The sequence below is a fragment of the Pongo abelii genome, chromosome 12, assembly GCF_028885655.2.
Source record: "Pongo abelii isolate AG06213 chromosome 12, NHGRI_mPonAbe1-v2.0_pri, whole genome shotgun sequence".
Classification (NCBI taxonomy): Eukaryota; Metazoa; Chordata; class Mammalia; order Primates; family Hominidae; genus Pongo; species Pongo abelii.
Window position 1 is genome coordinate 97876206 of NC_071997.2, and position 27670 is coordinate 97903875.

Consider the following 27670-nt stretch of genomic DNA (forward strand, 5'->3'; position numbering starts at 1 on the left):
GATAGGCACAGAAACTAGAATGATGTTAAAGGCACAGTCTTTGTTCTACAGAGCCAATCGGTCTAGAGGACAATAAGAGTAACAGGCAATTATAATATTGTGTTGTGATGATAGACACAAGATACTCTAAGAATCCATTGTAACCTCATATATCTTTAAAGGGTCCACAAGGACTTTCCAGAGAAGGTAACATTAAAGTACTACTGAAGGAGGAAATGGCCACACAAAGAAGGGCTGTTGACATCTTCCAGAGAGAATGGGCAAAGGGAACAAACGACTGGAAGTAAAACATGCATGATATATTTAGGGATCCATAAGTAGTTTAGAGGTTCTGGAAAATAGGATATGGATCATAAAATGAGCCTGTGGCAATAAACAGTGGTTAGGCCATGAAGACATTTGCATGCTGTGGTAAGAGTTTGGGTTTCCTGGGGCTGCCATGGCAACTTATCACAAACTGACAAACTGGGTAGCCTAAAACAATAGAAGTGTATTCTCTCACAGTTCTGGGGGCCACAAACACAAAATCAAGGTGCATCAGGACCACAGTTCCTCCAAAGACTCTAGGGAGGAACCTCCCCTGGTCTTTTGCAGCTTCTGGTGGCTCCAGGTGTTCCTTGGCTTATGGCAGCATAACTCCAGTTTCTGCTTCCATTTCACAAGCCTTTCCCCATCATGTGTCTCTGTGTCTTCTTCCTCTCTAATACAGTCACCAGTCAAGGAATTTGGGGCTTACCCTAAATCCAAGATGATTTCATCTCAAAATCCTTAACAAAGCACATTTGCAAAGACGCCATTTTCTAATAAGGTCCTATTTTGAGTTTCTAAATGGATATGAATTTTGGGAGTGGAGACACTATCCAACCCACTACAGTAAACTGGGCACTTAATATTAAGCAGTCAAAAGTTGTTGAGGGTATTATGTAAGGTTTTATAAAATAGAACTGTCAGTAATATGAGGAGAAAGATTATAAATTTAGTTTGGGATAAATTGAGCTTAAAATATTTGAATACATTAATAGGAAGAGTTTAAAGGGCAATTGATTTACAAGATCTAAATTATATGCTGATAATCACGGGCAATTCCATAGTGCCTTTTTTCCCTATTCTTACCTGATATTGGGTTGTAGCCAGAACTGACTACCTCACAAGAGCCAATTATTAAATATTCAGAAATTTTATGAAGGCTTTATAAACACTTGGTAGCTTGAAATCAGTTAACACAGGACTATTTATACCATGGATATCAAAAAACAACAGCCAATCAAGCATTTTGTTGTTATTGTTGTTTTCTAGAAAGCCACTGGTTATCAAGACGCCACTGAATCTAGTCCATTTGAAAAGTTGATAAAAGCTCTAGACTCCAACAGAGAACTAACAAACAAAGTTGTATGTTTAACACAATTTAAGAAACTCTTGGATAAGATGCAGGACTAGTTTGCAGGTCCTATTCGAATGGACAGAGCAGCATGTGGAAACTCACATTGTGAACTTCTGCTTCAAGAATTACCACAGGAACACACCAGGAAAGCTGAGAAAATGCACCCACCCTTTGAAGGAAATGGATCACTGCTGCAGGCTCCCTGTGATGCCAAAAAACTGAGTCTGCTTGCTTTCTTAATGGGGAAGCTGGTGGTCTGGAGCAGGTTCTCAGCCCTGGCCATCAGCTGCCTGGAAATAGAGTTGGTGCTGTTGTGGGGACATGGTGGGAATGAGTCTGGCCTCTTTAGGACTGCAGGCTGCATGGGAGTGGGGTTAGGCCTGTGACTGCCAGTTTTCCCCCACTTCCCTGGTTACCTGTATGACTCAACAGAGGCAGCCATAATCCCCCTGTGAATACAACTCCATTGGACTGGGAACCACATTCCCATTCCCCACACAGACACAGCAAGCCCTGCTCAAGAAGAGGCTAAGCTCAGGTAAGCCTGTCCCTGCCCTCAACTAGTGGTCTTTCTCTACCCACCCTGGTAACCAAAGACAAAGGTCATAATCTCATGGGAGCTCTATGGCCCTGCCCACCCCTGAGAAACCCAAATACTTAACCAGATGTCTCTAGGGCAAGTTTGCATCCTCCCTATAGGACTGCAGCTGATACACTCTTGAAAGTGCCACCTCTTGGATGGAGGCCAACCAACACAAAATCAGTGCCCTAAAACAAAAACACAACCAAGACACAGAGTCCACTTCACTCCTCTGCTACCTCCACCACAGCAGGTGCAGGTATCCATGGCTGCAAAAACTGAAGATGGATCACATCATAGGACTCTTTGCAGACACGCCCTAGAACCAGCCTGGAGCTCAGTAGCTCTGCTGGATGGCTAGACCCAGAAGACCAAAAACAATAACTACAGTTTGGCTCTCAGGAAGCCCCATTCCTAGGAAAAGGGGGAGAACACCACATCAAGGGAACACCCTGTGGGACAAAAGAATCTGAACAGCAACTCTTGAATCCCAGATCTTCCCTCTGACAGTCTACTCAAATGAGTATAAACCAGGAAAACAATTCTGATAATATGACAAAACTAGGGTTTTTAACACCCCCAAAAGATCATACAGGTTCACCTGCAATGGATCCAACAAAGATGAAATATCTTAATTGCCAGAAAAAGAATTCACAAGGTTGATTATTAAGCTAACCAAGGAGGCACCAGAGATAGGTGAAGTCCAACATAAAGAAACCAAAAACATGATACAGGATATGACAGAAAAATTCTTCAGTGAAATAGACAGTATAAGTAAACAACAATCACAACTTCTGGAAATCAAGGACCCACTTAGAGAAATGCAAATTGCATTGGAAAATCTCAGCAGTAGAATTGAACAAGCAAAAGAAAGAATTTCAGAGTTCAAAGACAAGGCTTTTGAATTAACCCAATCCATTAAAGACAAAGAAAAAAAACTTTTTAAATTGAACAAAGCCTCCAAGAAGGTTGGACATATGTTAACTGTCCAAACCTAAGAACAATTGGTATTCCTGAGGAAGAAGAGAAATCTGAAAATTTGGAAAACATGTTTGAGGGAATAAATGAAAAAAAAAAAACTTCCCAAGCCTTGCTACAGATCTGGACATCCAAATACAAGAAGCTCAAAGAACACCTGGGAAATTTATTGCAAAAAGATCATCACCTAGGCACATAGTCATCAGGTTATCTAAAATCAAGATGAAGAGGAAAGAATCTTAAGGGCTGTGAAGCAAAAACATCAGGTAACCTATAAAGGAAACCTTATCAGATTAACAGCAGATTTCTCAACAGAAACCTTACAAGGTAGGAGATTGGGGTTCTATTTTTACCCTTCTTAAACAAAACAATTATCAGCTAAGAATTTTGTATCCAGTGAAACTAAGATTCATAAATAAAGGAAAGATACAGTCTTTTCCAGACAAACAAATGCTGAATTTGCCACTACCAAGCCAGCACTACAAGAATGGCTAAAAGGAGTTCCACACTTTGAAACAAATCCTCAAAATACACCAAGTTAGAACCTCTTTAAAGCATAAGTCTCACAGGACATATATAACACAATAAAAAAAAAAACAAGTTATTCAGGCAACAAATAACACAATGAATAGAATAGTATCTCACATCTCCTTACTAACATGAAATATACATGACCTAAATGCTCCATTTAAAAGGTGCAGAAAGACAGAATATATAAGAAATCACCAACCAAGTTTCTGCTATCTTCAGGAGACTCACCTAACACATACGTACTCACATAAACGTAAGGTAAAAGGGTGGAAAAAGATATTCCATGCAAATGGACACCCAAAGCAAGCAGGAGTAGCTATTCTTATATCAGACACAACAAACATTAAAGCAACAGCAATTTAAAAAGACAAAGAGGGACATTATATAATGATAAAAGAACTAATCCAACAGGAAAATATCACAATTCTACATATACAGGCACCTAACACTGGAGTTCCCAAATTTATAAAAACAATTACTACTATACCTAAGAAATGAGATTGACAGTGACACAATGATATTGAAGAACTTTGATACTACACTGACAGCACTAGACAGGTCACCAAGACAGAAAGTCAACAAAGAAACAATGGACTTAAACTATACCCTAGAACAAATGCACTTAACAGATATTTACAGAACATTCTACCCAACAACTGCAGAATATACATTCTATTCATCAGCACATGGAACATTCTACAAGATAGACCACATAATAGGCCACAAGTAAGCCTCTGTAAATTTAAGAAAATTGAAATTTTATCAAATACTCTCTCAGACCACAGTGTAATAAAATTGGAAAACAACTCTGAAAGGAACCCTCAAAGCCATACAAATACATGGAAATTAAGTAACCTGCTCCCGAATGATCATTGGGTCAACAATGAAATCAAGGTGGGAGTTAAAAAATTCTTTGAACTGGCTGGGTGCAGTGGTTCATGCCTGTAATCCCAGAACTTCGGGAGGTGGAGGCGGGCGGATCACGAGGTCAGGAGATGGAGACCATCCTGGCTAACACAATGAAACCCTGTCTGTACTAAAAATACAAAAAATTAGCCAGGCGTGGTAGCGGGGGCCTGTAGTCCCAGCTACTCGGGAGGCTGAGGCAGGAGAATGGCATGAACCCAGGAAGCAGAGCTTGCAGTGAGCCGAGATCGCGCCACTGCACTCCAGCCTGGGGAGAGAGCGAGACTCCAACTCAGAAAAAAAAAAAAAAAAAAAAAAAAATTCTTTGAACTAAATGATAACAGTGACACAACCTATCAAAACCTCTGACATATAGCAAAAGCAGTGCTAAGAGGAAAGTTCATAGCATTAAATGCCTACATCAAAAAGTTTGAAAGAGCGCAAATAGACAATTTAATGTCACGCTTCATGGAACTGGAGAAACAAGAATAATCCAAACCAAAACCCAGCAGAAGAAAAGAAATAACGAACATCAGAACAGAACTAAATTAAATTGAAACAAAAAAATACAAAAGATATATGAAATCAAAAGCTGATTCTTTTAATAGATAAATAAAATTGATGGACCATTAGTGAGATTAGCCAAGAATAGAAGAGAGAAGATGCAAATAAAGTCAATTAGAAATGAAACAGGAAATATTATCTGGAATATAGAGAATTACTAAGGGGTCTTCTCTTCCATTCTCTCCTATTGAGTATGCATTTTTTTGCTAAGACTGTTTCTTAATTACCTATTGTTGCTGTAACAAATTACCACAAACACTGTGGTTTAACATAATACAAATTTATTATCTTATAGTTTTTGGTGTCAGAAGTTGTGATGGTTATTTTCATATGACAACTAGTTTGGGCCACTTGGTGCCTAGATATGTGATCAAATGTTATTCTGGATGTGCCTGTTAGGGTTTTTCTGGATGAGAATAACACTGGAATAAGTAGACAGTAAAGCAGATAGTACTCTCTAATGAGTAGGTCCCATCCAATCAGTTGAAGATCAGAATAGAACAAAAAGCCTGATCTTCCTAAGAGTAAAATGGAACTTCTGCCTGACTGCTTTGAGCCAGGATACAGGTTTTTTTCTTGCCTTCAGATTCAAGTGGAAACATCAGCTCTTTCTGGGTCTTGAGCCTGCTAGCTTTTGAACTCAAATTTACATAATTAGAGCCGTCACAATCAGAGTTGCACTAACAGCATTGACTCTTCTGGGACTGCCAAAGACATGTCTTGGGACTTTTCAGCATCTATATTAACATGAGCCAATTTCTTATTAAAAAAAAAACTCTCCCTTCCTTCTCTCTATATATCCAATTATAGGTAACAAATGAAAGGGAGTAAATGATGATAAAAATCACTTAATGGATACAATATACATTATTTAGGTGATGGATATTCTAAAAGCCCTGACTTCACCACTAGGCAATCTATGCATGTAACAAAATTGCACTTGTACCTCATAAATTTATACCAAAAAATGACATAGAATATATTTACTTATTTGACTAGCCTGGAAAATAGATGTGTCTTTCTAAATTTAATAAATTTAATAATATACAATATTGATTGAACAGGGTGTGCACTTTAGTGTATGGTTTACATGAAAAAAAAAACTACCCAGGTTCACCAAAGCACTATCATTCAGTTTTATGCATTTACAATGACACAATATGAACTCACCAAATAGAGTTCATTTACACAGCATATTAGTAGCAGCCACCCTACAAAAAGGCAGAAAACTCTCAGAGGTCAAAAACGAGAAATAATGTAACCTCAAATTTAACCTTGAAGCTGTTCTTATGCTCAACACTAGTTCCCCAACTCTAAGTTTTGATTATATTTGCAATCTTTCCACTCAGCCATTCCAGGCTGCCTTCCATTTCTCTTCTTTCTTCTTCCCTCTCCCCTCCCTCCTCTTTTTGACTTCCTAGTTCTCTCCAGCACTTGAGCACTCGCTCTCTCTCTCTCTCATACTTGCTTTCATGTAGGAGGTGAAAATCAAAAATTCACTAAAAAGATGTTCAAGATGTCTTCAAAACTAGGAAGATTTTTTCCCAACAATTAGACATTATAATGTAGAGTATTAGGTCTGATATATTTGCTAATTTAGACTACTTTATTACCTGGGCTTCCACAAAAATAACTATTCCATTTATATCCTACATTTGAGTGACTAATAGGGCATTCTGTTGGCTTTCTCTAAACAAATGAAATCTGCTCCAATATAACTTGCTTTCTCTGCTCTTAGGTATGATTTAGTAGCAGGAAGAAAAAAACCACCTCATAAATTTTGGAAAAAAAAAGCAGGAAAGAGTTAAGTAAGCTTTTTAGTTTTTTTTTTTTTAATTTCATGTATAATTTTTACCCAGAAAGTTTGAATTTATTTCTTGAGGTAATAGCCAGGGACAGAAATAGTTAAAACAATAGTAGACAGAGACCTGACCTCAGAAGCTAACATCCCTCATTAAAACTGGCAAAGATATACACAAAAGATGAGACAGAAAAATAGGATATCCTAAGATTAAGAATCAAAAGACATCTTCTCCAAAGTGATAGAAATTATTTTTCACTTTTTAAAAATTTAGTCCAAACTATTATTTATTATAACAGGACAAGGTTTTTTTAAAATCTTACGGTACATGTTAGACTCTTTTCCTCAAATGAACTACTACTTCTTTAAAGTTGCAGCTCAGAGTTTCTTTGGTCCTTGTTAAGGTAAACAAAAGCTGTGCTCTCTTTGAAAGAAAGCCACTTATTAAAAGTACCAATCTTTACAGTGCCTGAGGGTATCGAATGATAGAAAGATAAATTGATCATCCAATATGATGCTAGGGTTAGGTTGAGGAGAGTGAGACACTTGTCTTGGGCACCAAACTTGAGAAATCCAAGAAAATATTTCAGATACATCATATTTGAGTGAAACACTTTAAAAATCAAAGTTAATGAGAAAAAAATATGATGAATAAAGTATAAAAAAATAAAGATAGGATCTGACATTACCACGCCATGGTGAATCTTGAGGAAATCAGAAAAATGTTCAGTAGCATAAGATAGGGCAAAAAGGAAAAAGAAAAAATGTGCCCCTGTATACATGTCTTCATACTTTTTTAATTTTTAATTTTGTGGGTACAAAGAAGACATATTTATTCGTCGGGTATGTGTTATATGTTTTTCTTTTTTCTTTTATTTTGCTTTTAAGAGGTGGCCTTGCTTTCTCACCCAGGCTGGAGTGCAGTGATATGATGATAGTTCACTGCAGCCTCAAACTTTTGGGCTCAAGCAATCCTACCACCTCAGCCTCCTACATAAGTGGGACTAGTGCCACCACACCCAGCTAATTAAAAAAATTTTTTTTGTAGAGAAAGTGTCTCACTCTATTGCTCAGGCTGGTCTCAAAATCCTCGCTTCAAGCAATCTTTCTGCCTCAGCCTCCCAAAGCGCTAAGATTGCAGGAATGAGCCACTGAACCCAGCTTATATTTTTTAATTTTTATATTTTTCCATAACATTAATGTAGCTTAAAAGTGTTGAAAAATTAAAAATTAGGTGTATTAGAACTCACATTATTTTAAGGTTAAATATTTTATTTACTCTAATTCTTTTTAATTTTTTGTTTTTTTTCCAAATATAGATTTTGAAAATATTATTTATGAGCATGCTTTCATTAAAACCAGGAAACTAGTATAACATATACATGAGAACATCTTTTCTTTGGCTTCAAGATTCAGTACCTCTTGGCATAGGCCTGTCTTTATTTAAAATGTTTGTATCTTAACATTTTAAAGTACTAGAGTAAAATTGTATTTATCTGGATTATTGAAGTTTTTTTAATATCCCTGTAAATTTGTACCCAATGCCTCACTTACCTCAATGCAGTCTTGAATTTGAAGACAGAAAATCACAATAATACTGAAAAAATATGCCAGTAAGCACGAATTATTGAATGTTTAATGTTTAAACCAAGATCAACCACCTTTATAAATGATAGTAATAGTATGGGCCTTTAAAAGGAAATATTTCTTTCGACATAAAGTCAGAAAACACATAATTAATTAACCCATGATGATTACCGAATCGCCTGTAACTCATGGATATTCTGATGTTGTCTACTGACAAGCCCAGAGAAGATTATTTTGATAAAATCACTAAGGACTCATTCCAAATCATCCACAAACACATATGCACAAATGAAGGAGTCTAACAATATTTCATCATTCCTTTCTCTTGTATTAAGCATTTCTGATGCACTTGGAATTGGTTCCTATGAAAGATAAAAAATAATAAAATATACTTTTATGTTTTTAAAAATTCCATGATTATGAGTTCAATCAAGCTTCTATTCTTAATTGTAGTCCTCACCTCCAATTGTGATACAAATAATCTATGATCGAGGAATTGTCTTTATCCTGGTCCTCATCTACCAACAAAAGGTGCGTTTGTCTTTAATATGTGTAGCTTTCATTACAGATTTCCATTCTGATTATTTCTGATTACATATTAATAACCGGAAGGCTCATTATCATTCAAGTGCATAGTTTTACTAAAATCATCTGAATATTTATTATTATCATTATTGCATCCGAAATTATTTTTATTCTGGGACTATATATATGTTAACATAAATTGCCTGTGAGTATTAACATACATTGTAGGTCTGGAAAATTAAAATATATTTACCCTGATGCACCTTTTCCAAGCATGCCTGCATTGCATTTCTAACCATTTGAATAAAGCTAGCCCACCTCCCTTAACTTTCTGCTCTATTCACACCTGTATTTTCAGTGTCTTTCAAAGCCTAAGATTGAAAAACAATCTTTCTTAATGCATGGCCAACCCCACGGAATTAAACTAACCCATGCTGAGTTAGTCCCATGCTGTTGGAATGGTATATCTAGGCCACATAAAAAAAATCATCTTGCTTGTACATTACTTTTCATAAATATGAGAGATGATAAATAGCCAAAATAGAAATAGAAATGGACAAAACCTGGAACACATCCTGTATTAAAACTGCCACAATGGACAGCTTATTGCTGGCACGGAAACTTTAGAGAGTCAAATTACATTGTTTCATGCCCAACACATTTCCCCAGATCTTTCATTAGAATCTGCCAAAAATGCTTATGGCCAAACCAGACACATCTGCCGAGTGCCCAGTTTGCGTTCTTGGCTTTGAGTCTGAACACCTGGTTGTCAGTGATTCCAGCACCCTGTGCTTATTTTCCTGGCACCTCTGGGAGGCTGATAACCCACAGTGACACTGACACAGAACTGGATGCTCAGGAAATAAAATTTGAACTCCAAGATTTCTGGTTGGAAACCAGGATTCTGTGACAATTTTAATAGATTTTATTTTTCACGTTCGTTTTAGGCTTACAAACGAATTGAACTGATAATACAGAGTTCCCACGTACCCCTATCTTGTTTCCTCTATTATGGCTCTTGCATTAGTTTAGTACATTTGTTACAAATAATGAATCAGTATTCATACACTACTATTAACTGAACTCCATAGGTTATTCAGATTTCCTTAGTTTGTACTTAATGCCTTTTATTATTTTTTACATTTCTTTCTTTCTTTTAAAGAAATTTCGAAAGTTGCTTGTAGTCCTACAACAATAATGCAACTTTGTTATTTTTACATATTTCTTCCATTTTCTACATGGGTATACATAAATTAGTTAAAGTTTTAGAAGTATGATGCGCATGTTACAACCACATACCCATTTGTTATAATTTTATTTAGTGTAGGCCTCCACACAGAAATCTGGGACCTATACATTACAGTCGAATGCTTTGCTACTTTTAAACCTCCATGTTCAATGTACAAAGGCCCTTTAATAGTGACAATTGCAAAGCACCAGTTGGGACCTCACAAACAGGAGACCACTTATTTTTTTTGTTGTTTAAATTTGATACAAAATAGATGTATATATTTTGTGGTATATGTGATCATTTAATACATTACTATAATTTGTGAACATCAAATAAGTATAATTATAAAATCCATCACTTTATATTTTCTCTTTTCCTCATGCTAGAAATATTCCAATTACTCATTTCAAGATTTTTTAAATATACAATTGGTTATTATAACTATAGTCAGCCTACTGATTAATCAAACACTAGGTTTAATTTCTGTTACGAAACAGCGCATTTGTACTCATTAATTAACCTCTCTTCATCTTCCCCCCACCAATCCTTCCTGGCCATTGGTAACCACCAATCTACTCTATCTTCATGAGATTCATTGTGTTAGCTCTCATATATGAGTGAACACATGCCATATTTGTCTTTTTGTGCTTGGTTTATTTTAAGTAACATAGTGACCTCCAGTTTCATCCATATTGCTGCAAATGACAGGATTTTATTCTTTTTATGACTGAATAATATTCTATTGTGTATATATGCCATCTTTTATTAATCCATTCATTTATCCTGATGGGCACTGAGGTAGATTCTATATTTTGGCTATTGCAAAAAACACAGCAATAAACACAGGAATGCAGCTATTTTTCTGATGTATTAATTTTCTTTCTTTTGGATAGATACCCAGTCGTAGAATTGCTGAATTTTATGGTGATTCTATTTTTAGTTTTTTGAGGAACCTCCATAGAGTTTTCAATAGTGGCTGAACAAATGTACATTTCCACCAACAGTGGAAGACAGGTTCCCTTTTTCACCATCCTCACCAGTATTTGTTATTCCCTTTCTTTTCAATAAAAGTCATTTTAAATGAGGTGAGATGATATCTCATTGTGGTTTTAATTTTTATTTCTCTGATGATTAGTGATGTTGAACATTTTTCATATATTTGGATGTCTAACGTAAAGACACATGATGCAAATGTTCATTGTAACCCTATTCACAATAATAAGGACATGCAATCAACCTAAATGCCCATTAATGACAGATTGGATAAAGAAAATTTAATTCATATACACCATGTTATACTGTGCAGTCATAAAAAAGAATGAGATCATTCTTTTTAACTCCAAGCTTTTATGGGAACATGGAGGGTCTTATCCCTAGGAAACTAATGCAGGAACAGAAAAACCAAATACTGCATGTTCTCACTTATAAGTGGGAACAAAATGATAAAAACTTATGAGCACAAAGAGGGAAACAACAGACACTGGTGTCTACTTGAAGGGGGAAGGTGGGAGGAGGGAGAAGAGCAGAAAAGATAACTATTGGGTACTGGGCTTAATACCTGGGTATTGAAATAGTATGTACAACAAAACCCCATGACACATGTCTACCTATGTAATAAACCTTCACTTACACTCCCAAACCTAAAACAAAAGTTTTTCTAAAAAAGTCTGTTCAGATTGTTTGCCAATTTTTTAGCAAGATGATGATGATGATGACGATGATGATGATGATGATGATGATGATGATTTGCTATGGTGTTATCTGAACTCATATATTCTAGTTACCAATCCCTTGTCAGATGGGTAATTTGCAAATATTTTCTCCCATTCTGTGGGTTGTCTTTTCACTTTGTTAATTGTTCCCTTGCTTAGCTTTTTAGCTCAAAGTAATCCCATCTGTCTTTTTTCGCTTTGGTTGCCTGTGCTTTCGAGGTTGCATTGAGTCTCTAAATTGCTTTTGGTAGAATTGTCAATGCAACAATATTAATTCTTCCAATCCATGAGCATGGAATATCTTTTCATTTTTTGTGTCCTCCTTAATTTCTTACATAGATATTTCATAGTATTATTTGCATAGATCTTTCACTTCTTTGGTTAAATTAATTCCTAGGTATTTTATATTTTGTAGCTATTGTAAATGCGATTGCTTTTTATATTTATTTTTCAGATTTCTGCTGGTTGATGTATGTAAATTCTACTGATTTAGGTATGTGGATTTTGTGTCCTGCAATTTTACTAAATTTCTTTATCAGTCCTAACAGTTTTTTTTGGTGAAGTCTTCACATTTTTCTAAATATAACATCATGTCACATGAAAACAAGGTTAATTTGAAATCTTTCTTTCCAATTTGTATGTTCTTTATTTTTTTCACTTATCTAATTGCCCTGGCCAAGCTTTCTAGTATTATCTTGAATAAAATAACACTGGACACCCTTGTCTTGTTTTATATTTTAGAGGAAAGGCTTTAAACTTTTTTCCATTGAATATGATGTTAGCCATAGGTTTGTCATATGCAGCCTTTATCATTTTCAGAAATATTTCATCTACCCAGTGTGTTAGGGGTTTTCCTGATAAAGGGATGTTGAATTATATTAAATGCTTTTTCAGTGTCTATTGAATTTATCATATGGTTTTGTTATTGGTTCTGTTAATGTGATGTATCAAGTTTATTGATTTGCATATGTTGAACCATCCTTGTATTCCTGGGATGATTCTGACTTGATCATAGAGAGTGATCTTTTTAAATGAATTTGGTTTGCTAGTATTTTTTGATGATTTTTGAATCTATCTTCATCAGTGATATTGGCCTGTAGTTTTTTGTTGTTGTTGTTGTGTTAGTTATTACATACTAGTCAGCTATTAGGTAGAATGCCTCTCTGGTGGTATTAGTCTAATATTTTTCTCATGATTTCTCATGGGTTTTGGGGAGGAAGAGTAGAGAGGTAAAGTACCATTTTCATCAAATCATGTCATAAGTAGATACTATTAACATCATTTATAACTGTTAATATTGATCTTGATCATTTGGCTAAAGTTGTGTTTATCAGATCTCTCCACTGTAAAGTTTCTCAGAGTTACCTTTTTTTTCCTCTCTTCTCAAACTGTACTCAAAAAAAGCACTAAACGCAGCCCACACTTAAAGATTGGGGAGTTGTGCTTGCCTTCATCTAGGATTGAATAGCTATATAATTTTTTCAACTTTTACTTTAGATTCAGAGGGTACATATGCAGATTTGCTACAAGGGTATATTGTGTGATGCTGAGGTTTGGGATGTGATTAAACCCATCTCCCAAGTAGGGAGCATAGTACTCCATAGGTATTTTTTTAACACTTGATCCCTTGATCCCTGCTCTTGTAGCCCTCAGTTTCTATTGTTCCCATCTTTACATCAACATGTACCCAATGTTTAGCTAGCACTTATAAGTGAGAACATGTGGTATTTGGGTTTCAGTTTCTGTGATAGCTAGTTTAGGATAATAAGCTCCAGGTACATTCATGTTGCTACAAAGGAAACATTTAATTATTTTTTATGGCTGCACAGTGTATGTATGTACTATGTGTATGTGTACCACACTTTCTTTATCCAATCCATTGTTGATAGTTACCTAGGTTGATCCATATTCTTTGTTATTGTGAATACTGTGGTGAACACACAGGTGCATGTGCCTTTTTGGTAGAATGATCTCTTCTGCTTTGGTTATACAGCAAGCAATGAGATTGCTGGGTCAAAAGGTAGTACTATTTTTAGTTCTTTCCTAAATCTACAAACTACATTCCACAGTGGCAGCACTAATTTACATTTCCACCAACAGTATATAAGTATTCGCTTTTCTCCATAGCCCTGCCAATATCTGGTATTTTTTGACTTTTTAATAATAACCATCCTGACTAGTGTGCAATGGTATGTAATTGTGGTTTTTATTTACATTTCTCTGGTGAATAATAACAAGAATCATTTAAAAATATTTTTATTGCTTGTCTTTTTTTTGAGAAGTGTCTATACTTGTCCTTTGCCCACTTTTTAATGGGGTCATTTATTGCTTATTGATTTAAATTGTTTATAAATTCTAGATATTAGACTGTTATCAAATCATGGTTTGCAAATATTTCCTCTCATTCTGTAGGTTGTGTTTCCTCTACTGACAATTTCTATTACTGTGAAGAAGCTCTTTCATTTAATTATGCCCCACTTGTCTTTTTTTTTTTTTTAATTGCAGTTTCTTGTGAAGGCTTGCTTCTAAATTCTTTGCCAAGACTAATGTTGAGAAGGGTATTTTCTGGGTTTTCTTTTAGGATTTTTATTGGTGGAGTTCTCAATGGATAGGAAGACTTTCATCCTTTTTCAGTTAATTTTTGTATATGGTGATAGATAGAAGTTCAGTTTCTTTCTTCTACTTACTGATAGTCAGTTATCCCAGAACCATTTATTGAATAGAAATTTCTCTCAACATTGCTTTTCTTATTGACTTTCTTGAAGATCAGGTAGTGTAGATATGCTGCTTTCTTTCTGGGTTCTCTATTCTGTTCCATTGTTCTATGTGTCTGTTTCTGTACCAGTATTGTGCTGTTTTGGTTACTGCGGTCTTGTAGTATAGTTTGAAGTTAGGTAATATGATGCTTCCAGGTTTGTTCTTTTTGTTTAGGATTGCTTTGTCTATTCAGGCTCTTTTTTTTTTTTTGGTCCCATATGAGTTTTAAAATAGTTTTTTCTAATTCTATGAAAAAAATGGCATTGGTAATTTGATAGGAATAGCACTGAATCTGTGGATTGCTTAGAGCCATATGAACATTTCAATGAGATTAGTTCTTCCAATTCATGAGTGTGAAATGTTTTCCCATTTGTTTGTGTCATTCATGATATTTTTCAGCAGGGTTTTGTAGTTCTTGTGGAGATTTATCATGTCCTTGGTTAGATGTTGTATTAGTCTGTTCTCACGCTGCTATAAATAACTGCCCCAAACTGGGTAATTTATAAAGGAAAGAGCTTTAATTGACTCACAGTTCTGCATAGCTGAGAAGGCCTCAGGAAACTTACAATAACAGTGAAGGCAACTCTTCACAGGGCAGCAGGAGAGTGAATTAGTGCCAGCAGGTGAAATGCCAGATGATTATAAAACATCACATCTTGTGAGAACTCCTTCACTGTTATGATAACATCATGGGGGAAACTATCCTCATGATTCAATTATCTCCCATCAGGTTCCTCCCATGACACATGAAGATTATGGGATTACAATTCAAAATGAGATTTGGGTGGGGACACAAAGCCTAACCATATCAGATGTATTCCTAGGTCATTTTTTGTCACTATTGTAAATGGGATTGTTTCTTGATTTGGCTCTGAACTTGAACATTATTGGCATATGAAAATGCCACTGATATTTGCATATTGATTTTGCATCCTGAAACTTTACTGAAGTTGTTGAACAGTTCTAGGAGACTTTTGACAGAGTTCTTTGGGTTTTCTAAGTATAGAATTATATTGTCAGTGAAGAAAGTTTGACCTTTTCTTTTCCTATTTGGATGCCTTTATTTCTTTCCGTTGCTTGATTGCTCTGGCTAGGACTTCCAGTACTATGTTGAATCAGGGTGGTAACAGTGGGAATTCTTGTCTTGTTTCAGTTCTCAATGGGAATGCTCCCAGCTTTTGGGCATTCAGTATGATGTTGACTGTGGTTTGTCACAGATGGCTTTTATTATTTTGAAGTATGTTTCTTTGATGCCTACATTCATGAGGGTTTTTATCATGAAGGGATGTTGGATTGTATCAAAAGCTTTTTCTGCATGTATTGAGATGAGTATGTGGTTGTTGTTTTTTACCGCTGTTTATGTGGTGAATAAAATTTATTGGTTTGTTTATGATGGATCATACCGAGAATCTTTCATACCGAGAATAAAGACTACTTGATTGTGGTGTATTAAGCCATTTGGCACCATTACCAGTTCATTAGCCTTGACTTTGAAAAATATTTCCTCAAACTTCACTATTGTTCTAAAGGGTTACTAATCACAATAGGATACTTGAGAATATCCAGATTTAGAAATACACACCCAAATCAAGTATTGTGGGGAATATACTTATAGAGATGTTCTTATGTAAGAGTAATATCAACACATTTTCAAAATCTAAAATAAGGTTGCATATACAAATAGGGAAAGCATAATGGCTTAATATTCATTATTTTCTTTCCTGAGCTGTTCCAGCTCAATTTTCATATTCTGGGTTTTTGTTGTTGCTGTTGTTGTTTTAATTGTTGTTACAAACACTTTGATAGTTTCAAATTTCCTTGAATGTAATAACTAACTCTCTTCAAATGAACATTTATTACCTTTATTATCTGCCATTAGCCTTTTATATTGCCGTCATCTTAAATGAAAACTTCTTTTCTCCTCCTCCTCCTTCTTCTTGCCTTCCTCTTCTTTTTCCTCTTTCCTTCTCCTTCTACCTCTCCTCCTCCTCCTTCTTCTTCCCTTTCTCCACCTCCTCCTTCTCCTCTTTTTTCTTCTTATTCCTTCTCCTCTTCCTTCTTTTCCTTCTCCCCCTCCCCTCCCCTTCCTCTTATTCATCCTCCTCCTGCTCCTTTCTTCTTGTTGTTGTTGTTCTTCTCCTTCTTTTCTTCATTTTTCCACTTCTTTTCATCTTAATCTTCATTTTTCTTCTGCATGTTCATCCTCTTGTTATGCATAATATTCATGTTAGTTCTTTCATGTACATTCTTCTTTGAATACAATTGGTGCTATTCAGCCCAGACAGCAAACAATGGGTCAAGAATACAGAGTTAAGTAAAAGAAATGATAAACTTGGGCTTCACATTATTTCAATTAGGATATCACCACTTCATTATATCATTCCTTTATCCTTGGCATTTTCATGTTTTACATGAGGTCAGTGTGGTTCAGTGTGATGCTGCAGCCTCATAAGGTTCTTGGTGATGTGGAATTTATTAGTCTGTATTTAGTTAAGAATTAACACTTGTTTTCCTTCTTCTTTCTACCTTTTATCATGTTGAAATCATTTCTCCTGGTCAGAACTCTGGCTTAGAAGAAATAATGTGCATATTCCTGAACTGTATCCTTTGGCCCAATTTCCAATTTTGTTTAGTAAAGTGTGATGAATTAGTTTAGAGATGCTTCCTACCTTTGCTTAACTTCTGTACATGTCTTCAGACTTTATTGATCACAGCAAAAAATAATTGTTAAAGCCTTTCAAGAGACATCTGTTTGCTACTTTATTTCTAGGAAAATATTGATCAGTTGTAATTGTCATCCTTCTTCAATTGAAACGAATTTATACTCTATTGAGCACACAGTCTACATTTTGTTGTGGTTTGAAGTTATTACAATTTCATGGTTCTATTAGAAATGTTATTTATGTTCAACGTAGTTTGTCTTACATCTTTAACTAAGTTTATGTGTAGTGCCTTTAATCCACCTTTTTTATTTTTAACAGCCAGGCTAATTGTTGAAGATTGAGGCATAGCAGGTGGCTGGACCTGACAGATTTTCAATGAGTAGAATTTAATTAATTAAACAAAAGTCAACAATTTGGCAAACTTTTGAACTACATTGGCACTGTCTCTTTTTATTCTTTTCTACACCACTTATACATTTTATATACTATCAGTGATAATAAGAACCTGGGAATTCACATGGCATCAAGCTACATTCATCCAACAAAAAGCAAGGCCTATTAAATATCATTCATAAATAATTAAAAATATTTTACTAATATTATTACTGTTAGTACCTTGATTATGTGTTTCTTATTTATATGTTCAAAGTTCTTTTATATATTTGATATTAAATTCAGTATTCCTCTGAGAAAGACAAGAATAATATAATTGTGGCCATTTTATAAACAGAAAACAAGGCAAATAAAATTTAAGTGATTTACATAATGTCATAAAACTAGTGGCCAATGTTCTTGTTTATTATATTCTTTGGGGGAAAAATAACCAGCCATAAATAAAAATGACTTTTCTGTGTACTTTCATCCAAGAATTGAATCGTTACTTTAAAGCAATAAAAAAATTGGAGAATTACCAAAAAAAAGGAAATACTTAATATTTGCAATTGTATCATTATGCTATGTAAAAACATTATTTATAGAATCTACTTGATAAATCTGTAACTAGAAAACTTCAGTATTAAGATGTAAGCAATAACATGTATTATTACACACAGCAAGAAGACTGATATTATTGAAATTCAATAATGATTTATATAAAAGACAAATAATACATGGTTAAATGGTTCAAACAGATAATTGAACATGATGATATTTTATATAAAATACTTTATCCTATGGTTTTATATAACACTAATGAAATGACTTATATTGTTTCTCTTAGTAACATTTTCATATTTTCCTGTTTTACTGATTTGTTATATCCTGTCCTTCATAGACAGCACAACAGGTATGCTGATTAACTTCAACGATTTCTTTCAGCTTATTTCCTGTTATCTGTGACTCTGATTTGGAAAGCAAACTTTCCGTCTTACTTTTCATACTACCTAGTTTCTCGTCAGTTGAAAGATATTTGAATGAAAATACATTAAAGATGTAAATACTTCCAAATTATTACAAGAAAGAAATAGATCACAGAATCATTGTTGAGCTCATTAGAAGAAAGATATTATATAAGTGTAAAATATTGTCATTTTATCTGGCACATACCATTTGTTTATATGAAGTATAGCATCCAGTTATCTACATGCATCAGAAATGAGATGCTGTCTGGGGAACAGAGCAACTGATTATCCCCACCACAGGAACAGCATATTTAACAATTATCTACACATTTAAAAACCCAAACTACTTTATAAGAACCAAAAATCAGGTGGGTACTCACAGTATCTGGTTTTAGCTTCATATCACTGAAAGAGGCACTGAAAAGGGTAGGAAAGGCAGTCTTGAATTGCCAGTGCCACTCCTCCTCCATCCCCCCTTAGTAGCTACACGACACAGAGAAATCTGTGCAACTGGGAGAGGAAGAATGCAGTGATTGTGAGACTGCATTGAACTCAGTGCTGCCCTGTCACAGCAGAAAGCAAAACTGGGCTGAACTCAGCTGACACCCAACCACAAAAGGAACATTCGGATCACCCCTAGCCAAAGGGGAATCGCCCATCCCAGCATTCAGAACTTGAGTTCTGAATGCCTCAGCATGATGGGCTGAAGTGCTCTGGACCTTTAAATAAACTTGAAAGGCAGTGGCCATAAGGACTGCAAGTCCTAGTCCTGACCTGGGCTCAGAGACAGAGGACTTTGGGGGCATGTGGCTTACTGATACACCAACTGAGAAACCTAAGGGAGTGCTTGCACCACCCCTCCCCTGACCACAAACAGCACCACTAACAGCTCATGGATCACATGGATCATTCTCAATGATAGACCATATGTTAAGTCACAAAACAAGTCTTAAAATATCCAAAAAAATTGTAATAATATCAGCCATCTTCTCCAATCACAATGGAATAAAACTAGAAAGAAATAACAAGAGGAATTTGGAAAACTGTACGGACACATGGAAATTAAACAATATCCTCCTGAATGACCAGTGGGTCAATGAAGAAATTAAGAAGAAAATTAAAAAATTTATTGAAAGAAATAATGGAAACAAGACATACCAAAACCTGTGGATTACAGTAAAAAAAGTACTTGGAGGGAAATGTATAGCTATAAGCACCTATATCAAAAAATTAGAAAAACTTCACATAAAGAACCTAATGATGCATCTTAAAAATAGAAAAGCAAGAGCAAACCAAAAACAAAAATAGTATAAGAAAATAAATAATAAATACCAGAGAAGAAATAAATGAAATTGAAATGAAGAGAACAATGCAAAAGATGGAGACAAAAAGTTGTTTTGTTGAAAAGTTAAACAAAATTGACAAATTCTGAATCTGATTAACTAAAGAAAAAATGAGATAAGATCTCAATAAATAAAATCAGAGATATAAAAGAGAATGTTACAACAAATACCACAGAAATTGGAAGGATCATTATTGGCTACAATGTGCAACAATAAATTGGGAAATCTAGAAGAAATGAATAAATTCCTAGATACATACAACCTACCAAGAGAGAACCATGAAGAAATCCAAAACCTGAACAGATCAAAAAGTAACAAGATCGAAGCTTTAATACAAAATCTCCCAACAACAATAAGCCTGGGACCCAGTGGTTTTCCTGTTGAATTCTACCAAATTCGTTAAAGAAAAACTAATGTCAATCCTATGCAAACTATTCTAAAATAAAGGAAGGAATACTTCCAAACTCATTCTGTGAGGCCAGTATTACCCTGATACCAAAACCAGACGAAGACATATCAAAATAAGGAAACTACCAGCAAATATCTCTGATAAATATTGATGCAAAAATACTCAACAAAATACAGGCAAATCGAATTCAACAACACATTAAAAAGATTATTCATTATGATTTAGTGGGGTTCATCCAAGCGTTGGTTATAAATGCAAATCAAACAATATGATACATCATATCAAAGGAAGGAAGTACAAATCCCTGTTTATCATTTCAATTGATGCTTAAAAGGCATTTGACAAAATTCAATATACTTTCATGATAAAAACCCTGAAAAACTGAGTATAGAGGAACATATCTCAACATAATAAAAGCCATATATGACAGACACATAGCTAGTATCATTCTAAATGGAGAAAAATTGAAAGCTTTCCCTCTAAGATAGGGAACATGACAAGGATGCTCACTTTCACCACTGTTATTCAACACAGTACTGCAAGACTAGCTAGAGCAATCAGCCAAGAAAAATAAAGGGCATCCAAATCCAGTATACAAAATCAATATACAAAAATCAGTGGCATTTCTATATGCCAACAGCAAACAAACTGAAAAAGAAATCAAGAAAGAATTCCATTTAAAATAGGGATAAAAAAATTAAATACCTACAAATTAACTTGACCAAAGAAGTAAAAGATCTGTACAATGAAAACTATGAAACATTGATGAAAAAAATTGAAGAGGGGACAAAAAATTGGAGAGATATTCCATGTACATGGATTGGACGAATCAATATTGTTAAAATGTCCATAGTATCCAAAGCAATCTACATATTCAATGCAATCCCTATCAAAATACCAAAGACATTTTCTACAAAAATAGAAAAAGTAAACTTAAATTTTATATGGAACCACAAAAGACCCAGAATAGCCAAAGCTATCCTGAGCAAAAAGAACAATACCGAAGGAATCACATTATCTGACTTCAAATTATACTACAGAGCTATAGTAATCAAAACATTATGGTACTGGCATAAAAACAGAAACACAGACCAATGGAACAGAATACAGAACCCAGAAATAAATCCACACATCTGCAGTGGACTCATTTTTGACCAAAGTGCCAAGAACATACATTGGGGAAAGGATTGTCTCTTCAATGAATGTTGCTGGTAAAACTGGATATCCATATGGAAAAGAATGACACTAAACCCTTACCTCTCACCATATACAAAAATCCAATCAAAATGGATTAAAGACTTAAATCTAAGATTTCAAACTATGAAACTACAAAAAAATTGGGGAAACTCTCCAGGACATTGGACTGGGCAAATATTTCTTGAGTAACACTCCACAAGCACAGATGACCAAAGCAAAAATGGACAATTGGCTCTGTGCCAAGTGTAGTCATGACTGAAATCTGGTTTCTTCCTTTTTCTCAAGGAGGTCATAGTCTTGCTAGAGAAACCAACATTATTTAAATAATGCTAATAAACACTTAATTACTAATTAAATGCCATTTTTAACAGAGGCATCATTCTCAGAAGAGTCAAAAGTGTTCTCTGAGAAAATAAAACTGTGTCTGAGACTTATAAGGACGATAATAAGTTAGACAAAGAGGAGAACGATGTATAATCCAGGCAGCGAGAATACGTCCAACAGCCCTGTTGCATAAGTGACCGATAGAGTATTATGAAACTGATTGAAGGCTACTATAGCTGAAGCATGGTAGACTAGAGAAGCATAGGCAAAAATGAGAAATAAGTTGGTAACAATTCACATAAGAATGTATAGGATGTGTTAAGATTATTTTTCATCTATCCTAGTATGATAGTAAATCATTAAGTATTTTAAATATGAGAAGGATTTGGCTGGAGTTTCATTTATGAAAAATTTATTCTGGATAGATTATAAAGACAAAAATATATGGAAGGCAAATGGATAGAAGTACAGAATTGTAAAAGCTATGATATTAACAGCCAGATTTCAGGATAGTGACACTGGAATATAGAGAAGAAGTAGTCAAGACATAGAAGTGGTTGAACCAGGGATACTTAGGAAATCTTTCTTAGGAGATAAAATTAATGGGAATCAGTAGAGGATTAGTTATGGTAGTTGTGAGAGAGGATGACAATGATGAAAAGATGGTGAATTGAGAGGAAGGAAGACTTCTTAAACATTCAACGGAGGCAACAGGACTGTTCAACTGAGTGGTATGACATAAACACCATAAGAATAACAACCTTTACTCTTAAGCAAACTTCAAAATAAGAGTCATTTCATTATTTGCACCTTTCGCCAACTTGTTCTATGTTGTTGACCTCTGATAGGTCAATATCAGCAGTCAATTGGTTTCTAGCAGTAAAGTCTACACTTTTCTTCACTAGAAAGTCAGTTTAATGAAGACAAAGAATTTGTCTGTTTTGTTTGCTTACTAGTCTTCAGTATCTAAGCCACAGCTTGGCCTGTGACAAGCACTCAATAAACAACCATTGAAAGAAAAATGACTTACTAACTCCTAACTCCTTCAATGTGTCCTCGGTTACCACAACATCTTGTTTGTTCCCAGATAAAAATGAAAGTGAGTAGGACAACTGACCAAGAATTGGGGTTTGTTTTAAAGCCATGTTTTTTTGTTTGTTTGTTTGTTTTGAGACAGAGTCTCGCTGTGTCGCCCAGGCTGGAGTCAGTGGCACGATCTTGGCTCACTGCAACCTACGCCTCCCAGGTTCTAGCAATTCTCCTGCCTCAGCCTTCTGAGTAGCCTGGATTACAGGTGCTCACCTCCATGCCTGACTAATTTTTGTACTTTTAGTACAGATGGAGTTTCACCATGTTGGCCAGCTGTTGTCTTGAACTCCTGACCTCAGGTGATCCGCCTGTCTCGGCCTCCCAAAGTGCTGAGATTACAGGCATGAGCAACCGCGCCCAGCTGCCATGGGTCATTTTGATGTTAATAACACTAAATGACAAAAACAAGTGAATATATGATGCACTGACGTTCTCTAAAATCAAAGCTACAGTTATTTGATATACAAGTCTAATTAAATCGGGGGCTAAAACATTGTTTAGTTACTTTCTGAAGATGTTCTCATGTATTTTATATTGCAGGTCTGGAGGTGGTTGTGTGTAAAACTTTATTAATATTAATTACACTAGCTATTTTGTTTATGACTGTCCTGTCAAAGCAGTTAATCTGATGTATGGTCATGTAAATTAGTGTGCTGGATTGAATAGTGTTTCTATGAAATTCATGTCTACTGGAACCTGTAAATGTGACCTTATAATGAATTCCTGTCATTTCAGACTACCTAGTTCATAGTACTTTGTTATAGAATCCCTAGAAAACAACACAGTGTGCGAAGCTAAATTGCCTGTATAGAAATTATGCCTATTAGTTGCTCTTCATTTTCGTGCGCCAAACAAATGAGCCAAGTATAATTTTGTTACTGTGTTTGAAAGTGGCATAAATAACATACTCTTGTAGTAGCAGCATGAACTGCAGAAAGATAAAAATGGCATTCTGAGGCTGGTCAGGAGTAAACTTTTCTTTTTTCTTTATTCAAAAACATGAGCAAAGACTTTTGTCCATGATTTGAAGTAAATAACATGTTTCTTGCTCAAGCAATTAGATTTTGTAGTTTATTCCCTAAGCAAAACGGAGTTCACCAGTATGAGATCACCTAGACAGTTAACAGATTAAAAATTCTAGTTGTCTGTCTTGGTTTGACTGATGATGAAAGAATCAATATATTGATGATGGATTCATCCATAAAATGCTATTGCCTTGGCTAGGCTCATTTTACTGTACATTTTCCAGTACTCCCCTTTTCTGTTGTTTTGGTATAAATATATTCAAAGTCTTAGATAACAACCCACTGAGGCTACACAGGTAAAATAGCACAGTCATTTTTCTAAACAATGTCATTGATTTATTTTGACCCAGAATGACTTTTTAATTCAAATTATTCTGTATATTTTTGAGTACATGAACTTACTCATTAGTAACCAATTTTTGGTTTCTGAAAGCTTTACCTCAAAGTAAAAATCCAGAGGAGACAGAAATAAGCTTGTTTCGGAGAAAGAATAAAGAATAGTTCACTTTTATTTTCCCAAATGCCATATGCTCTGTTGATTTGTTCTGCCATCTGGAGATGAGGGCTATAATGGCCCCTGCTGGGTAAAACATCCGTAAGAACAGAAATGTGTCGGTGCACACTGAGGAATGCAAACACTTGGCATTCACAGATCATAGTCTGAAATAACAGTGAAGGTGTTTAAGCAGGAAAAAAGAAAAAAGATTTTGGCAACTCTGTAGTGTTATGCAAAAAGTAGTTCCAGCGTTTTGAATTATCATTCAGGAGGGTCTAAGTGATTTTTTTTTTTGGAGCACTCTTTGGTCCTTCTCTCTCATGGACATTTGTGTGTGTCTGGAAGAGCTTCCATTCTGAAATTAAAGGTGTGGAAAAAGATATTAGGATATTAACTGATGCTATAAAATTAAATATAAATTAGTGTGTAATCTATCTCACAAAAAATTCCTTATTTCCTGAATCGCACCTACCATGGAATCTTCGCTTTCAACCACATTCTACTGAGATACGTGTGTGTGTGTATCCATGTGTATATGTGTATATTACTTGTTATAATATACATGTATATAATTATATGTGTGTATATGTAAATTATTTTGTATATACATATATACAAAATAAAAATAATATATGGTTTTTAGATGTTATATTTAAAGAGATATTTTATTTTTGTACTCTGGAAGACTTGACTGTTTGTGGAGGAAGACTACTGTTAGGCTTTGGGAGGGGTGGTACTAGATAAGGACTCCTACTTATCCTAAGTGAATACCATGGAACACCAATATCCATGCAAGTCCTGTGTGTGCAGTTGTCATTTTTAGAATTACAGCTCTTAAAGCCATGTGAACATATAATTACAGTATATTGCTGAGAGGTGTTTGTTGCACATGAAATGCCTCTTACTGCAACCTCCTTAAGTTGCAGAGGAATATCATGGATACGAGATTCTTAAGGTGTGGCCCCTTTTGAGGGTCCAAAAAGTAAAAAATAATTTGATTATAATATGAAGATACTATTGCCAGTCTTATTATTTCACAGGTGTACAAGGGAGTCTTCCAGAAGCTACATGATGTGTGGTATCTCTACCTTTTGAGTGCAAAGGTTTGTGTTTCTGCTCGTCTTTCTCTCCCCTCCCCTCCTGTCTCCATCTCATTTTGTTTAAAAGCTACTTACTTGGGGCTTATATTTGATTCTGGAGTGTTAAAAGGATGAGAGTGGATCCCAAATAACTGCAGAATTTCTCTGGATTAGTTCTTCAGCTCTGAATTCAATGCAGCAAAGAAGTCTGGAGCTCAGGAAAGAAACTAGAAATAATGCATATTCTACAGATGGAGATCTCTTAACATTCTGACTCTTAGAAACCTCAATATGGTATTTTAATCCCGAAGGGCCAGATACTTTAGTGAAGAACATAGCCCAATATGCTATTACTAACTTTCATTGTTTCATAATAAGTTTCTTATCAAAATGGTTAAGCAAGCATGAACTTAAACACAAATGCAATAGTCATATTATGATAGGTACTTGGAGAGCCAGAAAGCTGAGCAATCAGAGATGTTTTGGTGAAATTATGGTCACCCAGGGAAAACTGCCAGAACACAACTCTAGGTAGCACTGGGGCCACATGAAACAGGATCAGGGAAATGGGAGACAGAGAACAAAGCAATTTAAGATAAATATCATTCTGCTTAGATTTTAGTCCCACTCCCTCATGAGTTTACATAAATTTAAACATGTTTGTAAATGGTCTGAAGTTATGTGTATGCTTTAATATAGAGATAATAGGAAGAGATGCTAGCATACATAAATTTGCTCTCTAAATTAACCATTAATAAGTATTACAGGGCTTTGTGCTAATGACGTATACTGTTTAAATTTCATCATTTTTTTCTGAAGTAAAGACAAACTGTCTGCTTGGTAGCTCATGGAGCGGTTGTAGTCAACATATTAGAAATATCAGCGTACTGCCTGTACATTAGCACACTGTAAAAATGTAAGAGAATGATTACTTTCCCATCGCTCTTTACCAGAATTATATTCCATATGTAATGCCATTACTTTATTGAATATTTTCTTACTAGAAGCTGTCATATATAATTATATTTAGGCTTTTGGGTTTTTATTTTAGATCTTTATTTAGAGATTATAGAGTGCTTCAAAATCCATAGACATGACAATTTTAACTTCAACATTGAAAGTAACATTCTTTCTACAATGTTGCATTATCTAGCACAAATTAGTTTTTCCTGTGGGTAAGTATTAAAGTAACTCACTCATATTTGGTTTAAATTTCTTTTAAACTTATTTATTGAGGTATCTATCATACTTTAAAGCATGTAAAATTTAAGTTAGTATAATTTTTCCATATATATTCTATCATATTACCCTCATTTGGATCAAGATTTTGAACTGAAGGGACAGGGGGTCGTTTCCGTCCTCTCCCAGTCAGTATCCTCATATATAAACAGTAATCTGAAAGAAAATGTTTTAAAATATCACATTCTTTTGTGATTAAAAATATAGATGTATTTACATACATCAGATACTCTGATTTAAAAAATGCATGTACTATAAATGTCCACCTACAAAACCATTCAGCAAGGATTTTTAATCAGTACTGTTTTAGATATAATCTGGGATTTTTTTTAAGTATAAATCAACGTTCTTCCCTCTCTGTTTTCCACTCTGTCTCTCTTTCTCCCATCTCTATCTATCCAGTTAAAAAGAAAACATTTAGCAAGCTTAGAGTGTACAAGGAGTAACAAGATTAACACACATGAAACCAGAAACAATAATGCATTTTTATGTTATTCATCCATTGGGTAAACAAATACATATTATTGCCAGTGTTTAAATGCTATTTTTTTAACCAACAGTAGGTGCCGGTTCGGAGGGGATAAAAATGAATAAACTTTGAGGAAGAAGAGACTATCAGTCATCCATGGAAGAATGAGTATTGCATTGAGATTTGATAGTTTATACAAATATAAGAAGCAGAGAATAGAGCATTTAAGTGTAACAAAAAATAAAATAAATGAAAAAGTAGTATGAGTTTGTGGAACAGCATGAAATAGTATATGAAAGATAACAAATGTAAATCTGACTCGGCAGAAGCAAAAGAAATATCCTGAGAACTCATGAAAATTAATGCTATATAAGCAGAAACAGCTTAAAGAAGACGTTGCAAGTAAGGCAGGGACATTGAGTAATGAAGAACTGAGAGATAATG

At 34.8% G+C, this 27670-nt stretch overlaps 2 long non-coding RNA genes across 3 annotated transcripts in view; one reads left to right on the top strand and one right to left on the bottom strand.

Annotated features, from left to right (window-relative positions):
• The window catches only part of LOC129057720 (uncharacterized), a 26668-nt gene extending 24631 nt beyond the window's left edge, over positions 1-2037 (bottom strand). Inside the window, exon 1 of one of the 2 annotated variants that reach the window (XR_008522455.2) lies at positions 1484-2037. This is a non-coding gene — a long non-coding RNA (uncharacterized LOC129057720). The remainder of the gene's footprint in view (positions 1-1483) is intronic. The other variant, XR_008522456.1, reaches the window with a different exon arrangement.
• Positions 1812-27630, top strand: LOC129057721 (uncharacterized). The gene is made up of 3 exons (XR_008522457.2): positions 1812-1919; positions 25480-25542; positions 27318-27630. It is a non-coding gene; the product is annotated as an uncharacterized LOC129057721 (long non-coding RNA).
• The last annotated feature ends 40 nt before the right edge of the window (positions 27631-27670 follow it).